The 16098-nt window shown below is 41.0% G+C and overlaps 1 protein-coding gene across 2 annotated transcripts in view; it reads left to right on the plus strand.

Moving 5' to 3' along the window:
* CDH22 (cadherin 22) overlaps positions 1–12629 on the plus strand; it is an 804629-nt gene extending 792000 nt beyond the window's left edge. For both annotated transcript variants that reach the window (XR_011025318.1, XR_011025319.1), the window contains exons 14-15: positions 11408–11516; positions 12611–12629. The gene's annotated coding sequence lies outside the window, so the exon portion shown is untranslated. The remainder of the gene's footprint in view (positions 1–11407; positions 11517–12610) is intronic.
* The last annotated feature ends 3469 nt before the right edge of the window (positions 12630–16098 follow it).

The following is a 16098-nucleotide window of genomic DNA, read 5'->3' on the forward strand; positions in this document are numbered from 1 at the left end:
TTTGTTTGGGGTGCTTTCACAGCTAGTGAGGAACAAGAATACAGGCTTAGCTAATGCTATCCCTACCTATCTGCAGCAAGTCTGACCCTGTTCTCACTAACATTTAGCAGCTAGCAGAGAGAGAATCCAATATGGCCACCACAACTGCTTTTTAATAGGGGAGTGGGGATCAAGGAGGGGGTGCTAGCTGATTGGCTGCCATGTGTCTGCTGACTTTGAGGTATGGGGTCACAGTTTGGCTCCATGATGTATAGAGGGCGAAAACGCGAACAGCGGAAATTCACTGGGAACTGTTCAGGCCATCTCTAGTGCTTGGGGCCTAGTGGGTCTCAAAGGGCCCACAAGCCACCTCGCTGACCTCTCTCCACTTCAGCTTACTTAAAATACCACAAGGAGGCCTCAAATGTACTAACTTGCCTAGGGCTCTATTACATCTTAATCCATCTCTGAAGGGATATATACCTAGTATTAATTTAGTGTTTAATAATAAGGCCACTCCCATAATTATTATAGTGTTCCTATTAACGCCCTCAGTGAGTGTCTGGCTAATTGAGGTTGATTTTTCTTTGTCACCAACTGTGAGTTAATATTCAGGCAATTGCGTGTCTAAATATTTCAGTAAGTATACCTAAGATATTCCCTAAAATGTGAACAAAAGTGGAAAGGGGTCAACAGCTGTTTGATCATGAGTGCATTAGAGACTGTCTACTCAGCAAGGTAACAGCTGCTGAAATAGGATTGTGACTCCTCCATTCTAAAATGATGATGATTGCAAGAACAGGTAATCCCTGATGCATGTCAGGGTTGGCAAAACCGATGTGATCCGCTGATCTATGGCTACTATTATGTTAATCTAAATTTCAAGTATAAATTATACTTCTAAAAGCATAAGTAGAAAAATTTGTGGTAAATGTGTTTCTCGCTTAATCAAGAAATGTTATGATTTTACACACCTGGATCAAGCAGACAAACATCCTGTATTTCAACAACATGACCAATGACCCTCCACAAGCACACTGCTCTTGTATTTCCTGTTTCTGTCTGACAATCTGGTGCAGCATAATAGGGTACCTAAAGTGAGAATGTGATTTGATGAAATGTGTATTTACAGTTCCAGCCCTATTAAGAAATAGGCTGTGTTCTTTTTTTTTTTTTCCTTTTCCCTTTTTCCTCAGTGTAAGGGTTAAAGCATACCTGAAATAAGTGGCATGGGGCAGATGCATGAAGCAGCAGTAAAATTGCAGTGTGCAGATATCATGCAGCAATTTACTGGTACTATTGGCAGGAAGCAGTGCATGTTACTTTATTAGCACAACAAACGTTACTGGGGTAATGTTTGTGTTGTTAATAATAACAGGTATTGCCATAGCAATTAGAGATGAGCGTAATGACGTAATTACGATTTCGCGAAATTTCACGTAATTAGTGTAATTACGATTATGGCCGTAAGTACATAATCGTAATGAAGAAGGATTTCGCGAAATTTCGCGTAAGCGTAATTTTTCGCGTAATTTTCGCATTACTGTGGGTATTACGAAATTAATGCGTATGGCCATGCTCCCAAGCGGAAAAGTTGACGCATGGATCAATGTTAGGTAGCCGCCGACTTTAAGGGTTAATAGCAAAGCCCCCTTAAATGCTAAAAGCCTCAAATTTGGAGAATGTATTAAGGAGATCAGGAGGAATAAGAGGAAAATTTTTTTTTCAAAAAGACCTTATAGTTTTTGAGAAAATCGATGTTAGTTTCAAAGTAAAAATGTATACAGTTAAAAACCCGCCGACTTTAACGGTTAATAGCAAAGCCTGCTTAAAGTTTAGGAACACCAAATTCCTAGGGTATATTAAGGGGATCAGTGGGAATAAGAGGAAAAATTTTTTTTTCAAAAAGACCTTATAGTTTTTGAGAAAATCGATTTGTAAGTTTCAAGGGCAAAAATGTCTTTTAAATGCGGAAAATGTCAGTTTTTTTTGCACAGGTAACAATAGTGTATTATTTTCATAGATTCCCCCAAGTGGGAAGAGTTTTACTTACTTCGTTCTGAGTGTGGGAAATATTAAAAAAAAAACGACGTGGGGTCCCCCCTCCCAGACCTCTTTAACCCCTTGTCCCCCATGCAGGCTGGGATAGCCAGAATGCGGAGCACCGGCCACATGGGGCTCCGCACCCTGACTATACCAGCCCGCATGGTCCATGGATTGGGGGGTCTCGGAAGGGGAGGGGCAGCCAAGCTTTCCCCTCCCCCTCCGAGCCCTTGTCCAATCCAAGGACAAAGGGGCTCTTCTCCACCTCCGATGGGCGGTGGAGGTGGAGGCCGCGATTTCCTGGGGGGGGGGGTTCATGGTGAAATCTGGGAGTCCCCTTTAAAAAGGGGTCCCCCAGATGCCCACCCCCCCTCCCAGGAGAAATGAGTATAGAGGTACTTGTACCCCTTACCCATTTCCTTTAAGAGTTAAAAGTAAATAAACACACAAACACTTAGAAAAAGTATTTTAATTGAACAAAAAACATTACCACGAAAAAAGTCCTTTAATATTCTTAAAGAGAACCCGAGGTGTGTTTAAAGAATGTTATCTGCAGCGGATCCTTAGCAGACCAATGGGGTTCCTTCAAATCAGAAGGAACCCCATTGGTCTGCTAAGGACCAATGGGGCTCCTTGGAGCCCAAATACAAAGATGCTTAGAGAGCTCTGAGCTATATAGCTCAGAGCTCTGTCGGGTCTGCGCAGCACGGACGCGTATGCGGCGGCTGAGCGGCGAGTGGCGTCGGGTGCGGCGTAGTTACAATGTAACAAAGTTGTTACATTGTAATAACTTTGTTACATTGTAACTGATAGAACATTTCCGAGGATATTGCGAGGGATCATTTATTTAAAGGGACAGGTAAGTATTAATGGTTAATTAAGAATATTAAAGGACTTTTTTCGTGGTTATGTTTTTTGTTCAATTAAAATACTTTTTCTAAGTGTTTGTGTGTTTATTTACTTTTAACTCTTAAAGGAAATGGGTAAGGGGTACAAGTACCTCTATACTCATTTCTCCTGGGAGGGGGGGTGGGCATCTGGGGGACCCCTTTTTAAAGGGGACTCCCAGATTCCACCATGAACCCCACGTCGTTTTTTTTTTATATTTCCCACACTCAGAACGAAGTAAGTAAAACTCTTCCCACTTGGGGGAATCTATGAAAATAATACACTATTGTTACCTGTGCAAAAAAAACTGACATTTTCCGCATTTAAAAGACATTTTTGCCCTTGAAACTTAAAAATCGATTTTCTCAAAACTATAAGGTCTTTTTGAAAAAAAAATTTTTCCTCTTATTCCCACTGATCCCCTTAATATACCCTAGGAATTTGGTGTTCCTAAACTTTAAGCAGGCTTTGCTATTAACCGTTAAAGTCGGCGGGTTTTTAAATGTATACATTTTTACTTTGAAACTTTAACATCGATTTTCTCAAAAACTATAAGGTCTTTTTGAAAAAAAAAAAATTCCTCTTAGTCCTCCTGATCTCCTTAATATATTCTCCAAATTTGAGGCTCTTAGCATTTAAGGGGGCTTTGCTATTAACCCTTAAAGTCGGCGGCTTTTTTATATTATACGGAGCGTTACGGTTTAACGCGAAATTACGGTAGCGTTTAACGCGAAATTACGGCATGAACGAAACGCGAAATTACGCGTTGAAAATTACACTTACGGTATTTTCAATTACGATTTTAATGGCAATTACGCTACCGTAATTTCGCATCGTAATCGCAAATTTCGCATGCGTAATTATAGTAATGCGAAATTACGAAAATTTCGGCTCAACTCTAATAGCAATGCGCACGTAACCCAGGTAACACTTGTTATGCTAATAGGGTAACGCATGCTGCCAGCCTGCCGTAAGTAGCAGTAAGATTGCACATGCTCTATATTTGCACAACACATGCTAGGAAATCTATGGAAATAAGGTAGTAGGATCTTCTAAAAACTACATTGACAACAAAACACTTTTATTTGGCTAAGCAAACAATTACTACAATTAATATTGCAAAAGAGTGTTTCCAAGCTGCAAAGGTCATTGTTTCTTTTTATTAGAAGCTGAATGAACTGCTTATAATGAGAATAATATGAGACAGGCGTATAGTCCTGGATGCTTTTGCTGTTACACATGTGCAGGGAAAAAAAGGGCCTGCTGTATTTTCTTCAAACATTGCATTAGAATCCTCACATCCATACATGACACGGATACAATTTCACATCAGCAGGGGTGCTGCGTCCGATTTGGAAATGGATGCAGCACCCTAGTGGAAATGTAGCTTTAGTTAGTAACTAATTCCAGCCATAAAACTCTTGCATGTCAGAGAAACACGTCTGAATTAATGATTTGTTTATATGGAAACTGTAAATCATTAAAAAAAACTGTTTATTTTCACTTCAGGTTTGCTTTAAACTGATAGCTCTGATATAGTATGTGCCAGAAGTACACAAGTCATTTTGTAATTAACCACTTTACCCCCGCGCGTACGGATTTCTCTGCCCCTTTTTCCATCCTTTCACCCCCAGGGACGGAGAAATCCGTACTTTTTTGCGCACTCCCGCCGCTGCCCGCGCTCCCGCTCGTAAACACGCCGTCCGCCGCTAGTAAACACGCCGCCGCCCGCTCGCCCAGAGATCAACGAACGGGAAAATCCATTCCCGTTCGTTGATCTAAGCCCCGCAATGATCTGCTGCCGCTCGGCTGAGCAGCGCGATCATTGTGAAAAAATAACAAAGTCCCAGCCTCTTTCTACTTCCTGCAAGCGTCCGGAAGGACGCTTGCAGGTCGCATTAAAAAAATTGGTAATGTTGCCATCTTGTGGCCAAATAGTAAAACTACACCCTAACCATTTTTTACACACAAATAAACTTGTTTTACACAAAAAATTAACTCCTTACCTCCCACACTCCCCAATTTTTTTTTTTGTAATTAAAAAAAAAATAAAAAATTTACAATTTAAAAAAAATACATAAATAGTTACCTTAGGGACTGAACTTTTTAAATATTTATGTCAAGAGGGTATAACACTGTTACTTTATAAACTATGGGCTTGTAATTAGGGATGGACGCAAAACTGAAAAAAATGCACCTTTATTTCCAACTAAAATATTGGCGGCAAACATTGTGATAGGGACATAATTTAAACGGTTTTATAACCGGGATAAATAGGCATATACATTTAATGGGTTTTAATTACAGTAGCATGCATTATTTAAAAACTATAAAGGCCGAAAACTGAAAAATAATAAATTTTTTCCCACATTTTTTCCTATTTTCCCATTAAAACACATTTAGAATAAAATTATTCTTGGCATAATGTCCCACCTAAAGAAAGCCTAATTGGTGGCGAAAAAAACAAGATATAGTTCATTTCATTGCGATAAGTAATGATAAAATTATAGACGAATGAATGGAAGGAGCGCTGAAAGGTGAAAATTGCTCTGGTGGTCAGGGGGTAAAACCCCTCAGTTGGGAAGTGGTTAAATATTATTAAAACGTATCCTTCATTTTAGTTGGTGGCCTTCTATATATTTCCAAATGGGCCTGCAAGCTCAAACAGCAATCCTTCCAATTATACAATTATGTTCTGTCTAAGTATGTTCTGCCCAGTAGTGATGGTGGTTATGTCTAGGAGAACTCATGTAGAAGCATTATGCAGGAGAACAGAGGCGCCAAAAGGATAAAAGGAAGCTAAATGAGCTTAAAAACCAAATTCTTGGTAAATAGAGGAGGTAGTGGTGGACTTACATCCTCCAAGTAGACACACAACGACTGTAGTAACGACAGTCAATATATTTTATTTATGAACTCCAAATATGCAATGCGTTTCGCAGGTTTGATCCTGCTTCATCAGGCAATAACAATGGAGCAATAGCATATGTGGTCAGTAGAAGAGCCAGGCACCTCTGAGAGGTGCCTGGATCTACTACTGACCATATATGCTATTGCTCCGTTGTTATTGCACCAAGAATTTGTTTTTTAAGCTCATTTAGCTTCCTTTTATCCTTTTGGCGCCTCTGTTCTCCTGCATAATATTGAGTCCACCCTGGGTGGAGGGTTGAACCCCCTTTTTTTCTCATCTACAGAGGGTGACTTCTTATTCCTGAGTGGGGTCAGGAAAATCTCCCCACCTGCCTTTACAGTGGTTGCCTAATGGTAACCCTGGTTTGTGAGTATTAATATTTACTCTATCTAGTAACCATTTACCAGTACATATTACACTATTGGGGCTCTTGGTGTTCCTTGTTTTTATCATGTAGAAGCATGTGATTAGTCTGGTCAGGTGATAGATATGCAAGTCGCACATGTGCTATGTGCTAAAGCAGAATTTGATCACAGCAAATCAGAGCTTTTGCAAATCAGCTAGTCAAATAAATCACATGCTTCTTCATGAGTTCTCCTTGACATTACCATCACTACAGCCCAGTAACTCCCACATTCCCGCATTAATAATGATGCATGCAGATAAGGAAGCATTGCAGCTTTGGAGGAGTAAATCACTTGCAGTAATCAGCAAACGGACACATTTTGCTGCTACTAATCCTATACCAGAGCTGTAGCCAACTCTGCATATCCTGTCAAAATTTGAAATAAATCCGTTTGTAAACGTTCTTGTAATGTATAGATCAGAACTGACATCACAGCTATGATGAAAAGGGGAATTTCAGTTTAAAGTGGATCTGAGACAAACTTTTGCTGCCTTCATTTTTCTGCCCCCTACTGGACATCTTACAGTTTATTGGGAATTCTTCGCCCCAGATGCTTTTTTTTAAATTTTATTTATTACCTAATTGCATGTAAATAAATGTATCCATGCCCCCAGTTCCTCCAGCACCTAGGCATTCTGAGTTCCATGCTGCCAGAGCTCATGGGAGCTCAGATTGGGGAGGAGGAAGCTTTTGCTGAACCATGTATGAGATTTCAGAGGCAAGTGTCAGAAAGGGGAGGAGAGGGGAGTGGAGTTTTCACCAGCTGAGGGGTGGAGATGCAGAACAGCTTGCCTGTGTAATAATGACAAGCAGAATATGGCTGCTCTGATTTTATCACAGCAAGAAATAATCATATACTGCTGAAGCTATTTGCAGCTAGATTTACAGTGTATACCATCTAAACTTTAGATAAGCTATATAGACAAGTTACTTGCGGATCCACTTTAAGGGCGCATTTCCATTAACAGGATGCGTTCTGCATCTGACTATCCGTATCGCGTATCCTCGCAGTTGTCTTCTGGGATAACATGCAAGTCTGCACGATATGGCAGTTTCAAGTTCAAACAATGTGGAAATGAACAGAGGCGCCAAAAGAATAAAAGTAGCTAAACGTTTTTAAAAAATGGGGGAGGCAGTGGTGGACTTACCTCCTCCAAGCAGACACAAAAACAGGTTGATATTATATCAACAAGCAAATTTATTCATATATACACTCCAAAGGGTTAAAGCTTTATCCCTTTGGAGTGTATATATGAATAAATTTGCTTGTTGATATATCAACCTGTTTTTGTGTCTGCTTGGAGGAGGGAAGTCCACCACTGCCTCCCCCATTTTTTTTTAAGTTTTCGCTACTTTTATTCTTTTAGCGCCTCTGTTCATTTCCACATTGTTCGAGTCCACCCATGGTGGAAGGGTGCTAATCCCTTGTTTCCAGATCTACAGAGAGCGACTTCTTAATCCTCAGTTGGGGACAGGTCTAATCTCCCCACCTGCATCAGGAGTGGTTGCCTTAGTGGTAACCCATGTTTGTGAGTATAACTTTACATACTTGCCTCTCATTACTACATCATTCCAGTACATACTGCACTATATTGGGCTCACGGTGTTCTCTCTCGTGTTCTCATTGCAAGTTGTTCAAACAATTTACACATGGCCAACTGCACAATATCAGCCCAACTATCATCCAACAGACCAAGTTTGGATGATAGTTTGGTGGAAAAGTTGCACGTGTATGAGCCTTTAGGACCTTTAATATCATTCAAGGTGAAAGAACATCACTCTGTTAGGAGTACACCGCTTTCAGTGAGACCAGTCTCATTATTTAACCTCCCTGCTGTTTAATTTCCCCATGATTTCTGTGCAAAAAGTGATTCAATTAATTTCAAATAATTTTGCCGCAGTATAAGTAGCCACCTATAGGTGCCGCAGTATAGGTAGCCAGCTATAGATGCCCAGTATAGGTAGCCAGGTATAAGTGCCGCAGTATAGGTAGCCAGCTATATAGGTTCAGCAGTAAAGGAAGCCAGGTGTAGGTGCTTTCCCCTCCCTCCTGCCCACCGACAGAGATCCCCAAGCTGTAAAAGAAGTAAGGATACTAAAGTGCCTTTGTCCAGCAGTGATCGTAGATCCTCCTCTGCTGTACAGGTCCGTCTACTGTCCACAGTACGGGGATGTGACTTGATGACATCATCAAGCCGCTTCCCGGTACTGTAGACAGTAAACAGAGCTGTACGCGGCAGAGGTGAATGTTCGACTGTTGCCCGCTGGACAGAGGCAAGGTGAGTGATCCCCACTCACACCACCGCTTGGGATCTCAGGGGAAGTAGGGTGGGGTCAGAGCCCCCCCGATTGCTGCAGGGAGGGTAGGTAAAAGGGAGTGGGGTCGCAGGGGGAAGGGAGAGAGAGATCACAGTAGAGAGGGTGGGAAGGAGGGTAGGGAGGTCACTGTGGGCGGGCGGGGGATCGCTGCAGGGAGGGTGGGTGTTAAGAACTCTGCGGGCGGGCGATCGTTACATAAGGTCACTGCAGGCGGGCAGACGATCGCTGCGGGGAACCCCTGCAACTTCTCTGCTTCGCTGGGTCCGCTTGTGGGATTCCTTAGGATGGCTGGATAGATGCTTGCACACAGTGGGTAGCACAGATCTCTACCCACAGTGTGCCAACAGGCATCCAGCAATCCTAGGGAGTACCATAAAAGTGAAAAAAGTGGAGCCAGCAGAGCAGAGAAGTTTTAAATCTCCCTGGCAGCATGGGCAGGCCTAGCAGCATGGGCAAGCCTAACTCGTCCATACTGCTTTCAGCATCTTTTTGCTGGACTAGTCATGCTTGTCCTTACCGCTAGGGAGGTCTCATTAAGATAACACTACATGCGTTGTGTATCGCTCACACGACAGTGTGGGCATAACACAACGTGCACTTTCTTTTTCATGACATGAAGAATTGCTATATAAAATGTTAATTGTCACACAAGTTTGGCCCAGTGCACACCAAAAATCTGTAGATCTGCAAAACGCTAGAGGTTTTTGAAGCAGATTTCAGAGTGACTCTGGGCATGTTAAGAGACATTTTCTAAACATGCCTAGCATTTTTTGGAGCGTTTTTGTGTAGCAGATTACAAATATTGTTACAGTAAAGCTGTTACAGAACAGCTTCTGTAACAAAAACGCCTGGAAAACCGCTCTGATCTAGCGTTTTTCAGAGCAGTTTTCCACTTTCCTATACTTTAACATTGAGGCAGAAACGCCTCAGAAATCTAAAAAATGCTGCAGCCCCTGAATTTGCGTTTGTGGAAAAACTGAGCCGCTCTGGTGTGCACCATCCCATTCACTTTCATTAGCCAAGCGGTTTTCCCCCTGCAAGTGTTTGAAAAACCGCTTCAGAACTGCTCTGGTGTGCACCGACCTTTACACAGAAATGCACAGTAGAAACAATGCAAAGATGTGAACATGCCCACACAAGGGCAACACATTCACATGCAGCATGCAGTAATGCACATAGTGTAAAGGTCTCCTTCATTTGAGTAGGGGTGGTCTGAGATGCAAATAATTTCAAGTTGATGCAGAATTATGCTTTATGTAAATGTATGCAGGTTGAAAATAGACCAGTGGAATTTTCCTGAGGTGGGATGAGATTAGTCCATTTTCAATCTGCATACATTTGCTTAAAAATTTGAATACTCCTACATCAACTCAGACTTAGGCCTGGGGCACACCAAGCGTTTTTTTTCCTACATCAAACCGCTTCCGCCTGTGAAAACGCTTGGCTACTGTATCTCAATTGGCTGGTGCACACCAGAGGTTTGAGGTTTTTAGCAAACCGCAAACGTGGGTCTTTGTGGTTTGCAGATGCGTTTCTGCAGAGCCAGGACAAGGTCCTTCAGCACCCAAGGCTGAGACAGCAAATTGCACCCCTCCATTCCTCCCACCCCAGCCGTCACCCACTGATTGCTATTAGACTAAGAGGTGCCCCAGGGCCCCCAACCTTAATTTTTAGCTATCTGGCTCGCAGTCACTGCTATGTATGCCCTTTTCTTATTTCTTTCTGCTTCAAACACAATTGGGAATGACAGATGAATGAATTTTGCGTCCCCTCCTACACTGCGCCCTGAGGCTGGAGCCTCTTCAGCCTCTGCTTCGGCCTGGCCCTGCGTTTCTGCCTCGATGTAAAGTATAGGAAAAGCTCAAGCTTCTCTGAAAAACGCTAGAATAGAGCTGTTTTCCAGACATTCTTGTTGCATTAGCTGTTCAGTACAGCTTCACTGTAACTATATTTGTAATCTGCTACACAAAAACGTTGCAAAAAATGCTAGGCATGTTTAGAAAACATCTCTAAACATGCCTAGGATGGCTCAGAAATCTGCTTCAAAAACCTCTTTGCAGATCTGCTAGAGGTTTTTGGTGTGCACTGGGCCTTACTTGCATCTTATTGACCTTCCCTTCATGTGAGCTGATTAAAGCACACCTTAACCTGGTGAGGGGAACAGCAGCACAACAGAGCGGACCTCAAAGAAACTGTAAGTAAAAGTAATCTTTTGTTACCCGGTTCAGGTGTGCTATCCTACATGTAAGTCTCTCCTAAAATCTAATCAGAAGCCATAAAATGTTTGTGATGGATGTTTTGCATGATAGGATAGAGGTTAACATTTCAAAAGGTCATATTTTTTTCTGTGTGAGAGCTGTTAATTCCTATATAACAATATGGGTCTCCAGGAAATTCCTACATAGGAGTAACAATTACTTACCTCATAAGTTAATTAGTACTTCAGGTTTGATTTAAAACCCCACTTTTTTTAGCCGAGACTTGTCTCCTGTCTCTAGGACTACCAGTTTTCATATTGAAATCACATACAGTAGCTCCATGGATGTCCTAAGGACAGGATATAAAGGAAAGTGTCTCCAATGAAGAAACAAGTAGCAATAAAAAAAAACACTTTAAAAGTATCTCCAGTATAAAAGACAGCCTGCCATGTGAACCTGAGGTGAACATAAACTGATGAGATTAACAATTGTATTTATTTTCCTACTCCTAAAATGTCTTTGTTAAGATATCCATGGTTTTATTTTACTGTATATATAAACATTTACAAAGTAGATTGTCTCTGCTCAATGGTGGTCTATTACGTGTCCTAGAGTTAAAATACATGAACTATTGACCTTTTTCTATCTCTCCCCTGCCCACAGAAGTTGTATTCTGCCAGGTAAACTTTTATGGTTGCAGTTTGGTTATCAGTGAGGTTTACTATATTCCTGACAAGATAAAAGAGGGACACCGAGAGATATTCCTGACAAGGTATGGACAAGACAGAAGCTATCACTTACATGCTTGAAAATTAACTCTTTCAGGCAGCAAAATAAAAAATAAAAACAGCTTGATTATTATGTTTTGTACTGTACATAAAGGTTTATCTCATCATGTCGAGGTTCTGGCCACCCCCACCTCCAGTCACGGCCTAATTAGTGGCTGCTGACCTGGGTCAAACCAGTCATAGGTTTCCAAAAAGCTTTTGGAAGACTTTGATAACATGGCCATGACTGCACTGCTGAAAAAGAGGACAGAGCATTACCTGTGTAAGAATTATAGCTTATCAGGTAAGTGCCTATGCACACAGAAAATCGCAAGTGCAAACGCAGTGTGATGCAATTGCGTTATTTTAATCAAATTTCTACATGCAATTATTTTGTGCACTTGCGATGCGCTTGCGATTTTGCTGATCCTATCTTTTCCTGGTTTCCTGATCGTTTACCTAAAAAAAATGCAATAAAAATTGCATGCATTGCATTGTTTTCCATGCATTTTTAAAAACGCAGCGCTTAAAAAGCGCAGCAGTCACTGCAATTTCGTTTTTATAAAAATGCATTGTACCAGTGTGTTCATGTCATCAAGATTTTCATTATTTTTTCTTAAAAGACCTTGCGATTTAAAAAATAATTTTAAAAACGCAGCGCAACGCAGCAGGATGTACAGGCCATTAGTAATTAACCCTGAGATACTCCCCCAACCCATCCCATCCTGCATTATGAAGACAGAGCCTGATATGACAGGCTCTGTCTTTTATATATTTGAGGTAATCTAAGATCATAATCTCTTTCCATAGCATCTAAAACTAAAATAACATACTTAGCTTATAGAATTGGCTTTAAGGCAAACCCAAACTTAACCCCCCTCTATTTGATTTATGCCATTTTTTTTTATTTCTGGTTATTGTTGCCCCCATTGTGAACTGCCTTCTGTTTGTCGCAATAGGCCTGACCCAGTTTTCACTGAGGTGATATTTTCACTCAAGTTATTAGTAAAATTAATTTTAAGCCACCAGCAAGCAAGAGCATACTCAGAATAATTAGTGTTTTTTCACCTTTTTGGTTTTTTTTTATTTTCAATTGCAGGGTGCTGGAAAGTTACGGTATTTTAAAAATAAGATGAAAAATGATCTCCTTGGAGAAAAATGTAATTGGATTAGGCCCAATCAATCTTCCTCTCTCTTACATCCCCACCTGAAAACCTAACTGCTCCATTTATTCTTGCAAATTCTACTAGCAAAACAAAATTCTAGACAATGAACCATCATGAGACAGGCTTAGAAGAGGTATCAGGTAAGGACTTTTCTTATTTCTCAAAGCAGCAGGAGTGCGATGTCTGTGTTCTGTATTTACATTTGGTAAGAAGTAGGGATTACCTGTAGGAGAAATCATTCAGCATAAAGCAGGAAGTTGACATTTCTTATGATATTTTATTAAAGGGGCACTATGGCGAAAAATTGTAAAATGTTAAATATGTGCAAACATGGACAAATAAGATGTATGTATGTATATTGTAAATCTGACAAAAGCGACAGGTTTTGGGCTAGTCCATCTCTTCATGGGAGATTCCCAGCAAGGCTTTACAAAGATATTCCCTAAAAAGGATTTAAACAATGATGCTGGCCATCTTCCCTGCTCGTTACACAGTTTTTTGGCAGTTGGACAGAGCAACTGCCATTCACTAAGTGCTTCTGAAAATAAATCCCTCAGAATCCCCCATAAAGAGAGGGACTAGTCCAAAACCTGTCGCTTTTGTCAGATTTCCACTACCTACTGTAAGTGACAGCAACATAGGAGAAAAGTAATTTATGGCTCATTTTATTCTGGAAAAAAGTGCTTCTTATTTGTATATGTTTGCACATTTTACATTTTTTGATATATTGCCCCTTTAAAATTCTGCATCCCTATTTAAAACCGTTTTTAAAACCATTATCGACCCGATCTCACCTTGATTAATAAATGTCTTCTTGGTGAGAAGGCAAAGTTTTGACATACATTTCACACATAATACAATGTATCAAAATTTGATAAAGCATGTTATTACGTTTGACACAAGTCAACCCTTTGTCTCCCCACTTCCATGTACCCTGGGCGAGTGAGTGCATCTCATTTGTGTGATCTCATGTCATTTTTGCTGTCTTTTTTTCTATTATTATTATTGGAATTTTGAAGCAAAGCGTAAAAAGTTAAGTTTTAATGCTCAGCTCTTTCTCTCTACTTAACATTATTTATTTAACATTATCTGTATTATGGGCATGTAAGTACCTCATAATTATGGCTTCTTCTTCCTACTCTTTTTTTTCCTGTGAAATTTGAAGTGTGCGCCAAACATATTTTTTTATAGGGACCACACTACATTGATCATAATTACATGTCTGTCACCCGAAAGTTTGATAATCAATTGTTAGGGCAACAAGTTTGGGAATGAGCACTGCACAGAAACACTGCTTGGCTATAACCAAGCAATGGATGCTTTTCCATGGGAGAGGGAGGACAACGGGCAGTTGAACAAGTGAACGGCATTCTACAGGGCACTGATCAAAAGATGCAATCCCACTCATTTGTTGCTTGCTGTGAATAGTAGTGAATATTATACTATGGAACTTTGTGGGGACACTGTGCATACAATAGATGTCTCCAAGCAATAATCTTTGACAAATATTTATTTAGCGCATGTATGCAACTTAAGGATGTGTATGTAACCAAACTTTGCCTTCACCATAGGTATTAAATGATCTTTGCCCAATCTTATATAATTCACTTTTTCTCATGGGTGATATTTTAACAACTTATCAATAAAATGTCTTTATGCCACCAGCAGCAAGCAAGAATATACCTACTTTTCAATACTTTTTCAGTTGGAGAGTACTGAAAAGTTATGTTAACACTTAGCACCTAGCCACCACATTAAAACGTCCTGCTGGAGCCTCTTAACGGCTTCAGGACGTTTTAATGCGTCACTCCCTGCCACCGTGCTGCTCGTACCCATCGGGACACAGAGATCCATGATTGGTGAAGGGGATCATGCATTCCCGTAACCACTGAATGGACATGAACCCGATCTGGGGCAATGTCCATTCTTAATACAGAAAGTGGTAAGAGGATTGTAAGATGTAAAAAAAAAAAAGGGAACACTTCCTGGTAAACCAGGATAGTGTTTGCAGCACCATCTAGTGGCGACAACGTAAATTTACACACACACACACACCATACATTTATAAGGTAAAATTACTGTATACTCTGGCATATGACTACTTTTTAACCCTTGAAAATCTTCTGAAAAGTCAGGTGTCATCTTATATGCCAGGGGGATACGCTCAATCCTGTTACCACCTCTCAGATCTTGCTGCTGAGGACTGTAGTGAAGCGGCGCAGGCGCACATGTGCGATATCTGAGAGACAGAGAAGGAGGTACATAGGATACAAGGGTGAGCCAGAAGGGTGAAAAAGGTGTGTTTTATGGGCACAGCACGATCTATTCTTCCATATTGCTCTGAGAAACAGGTAGACAAGGAGAGCTGACCAATTTACTTAGGGAGAGGGAGAGTTGACCAATCCAACCAGTCAAACGCCTATATACTGTTCTATACTGGGTACCACATAAAGTACAGCACCAGTATCTGTTCATACATAGCACCAGTATATGATGTTTTTTAAATTTTTATTTGGTGTGCGTTGGAAGAGGGGTAGTCTTATACGGTATAGCCCAAACTCTGTATTTTAACTGGAAAAGTTGGGGGGGGGGGTCATCTTGTACGTCCAGTCGTCTTATACAACGGAACATAAAAAAAAAATATTTCCCACCATCTTGTAAAAAACGCTCATCACCACCGGGAAGTTTTACAGCTTAACTGCCATCTTTTCCCTTTTTGCTAATACGTCATGGCACTTCTTCACTACTCCGGCTAGAGCGCTTTAGCGCTGGCCGATCTAAAGTCTACTTTACCTGGACACTTGGCATACCTGAGTACCCTCTCTACAATGGGTCGAAGTTCGATCTGGTCCCACTTATTTGGGGGGCTGTGGTAACTATAAAAACTCTCTCTCTTGTTTTTGTGACACACCTTACTACTATAAAGGAACTTTTCTCTCACCATGATTACAACTGTGAACTGTGGGCTCTGATCTAGTAAAAAGCATACCATATGTGAATAAGGTCATATTTAATATGGAGCTTTTACTTCTCCTTATGAACAATTGGCAGATCACTGCTCACTTCAACATACAGGTACGTACTGGGGCTCTCTCGAAGGGTGAACTTTGTTTTAGAGCCTTTCAACCTTTAAAACTATTAGCCTGTGACATATGACCAGTTCCAAGCTCTAGATAATTCTATACTGAGTATATGGTTCAATAATGTTTAGTGTTCTTAACCTATTTTGGTTCCTGGACGTAGAAACTACGTCCAGGAACCATGCGCGCTACCGCGCGCCCCCGCGGCCGATCGCGCGCATGCACGCGCACTCCCGGTTGCGGATTCGGCAGCCAGGGAATCAATGTATCGGGCTATGGTGCCCGATCACTGATTCCTCTCCCCCGCTGAAAAAGCGACAGCTTCTCTCGGAAGCTGCGCC

The sequence above is a fragment of the Hyperolius riggenbachi genome, chromosome 12, assembly GCF_040937935.1.
Source record: "Hyperolius riggenbachi isolate aHypRig1 chromosome 12, aHypRig1.pri, whole genome shotgun sequence".
NCBI lineage: Eukaryota > Metazoa > Chordata > Amphibia > Anura > Hyperoliidae > Hyperolius > Hyperolius riggenbachi.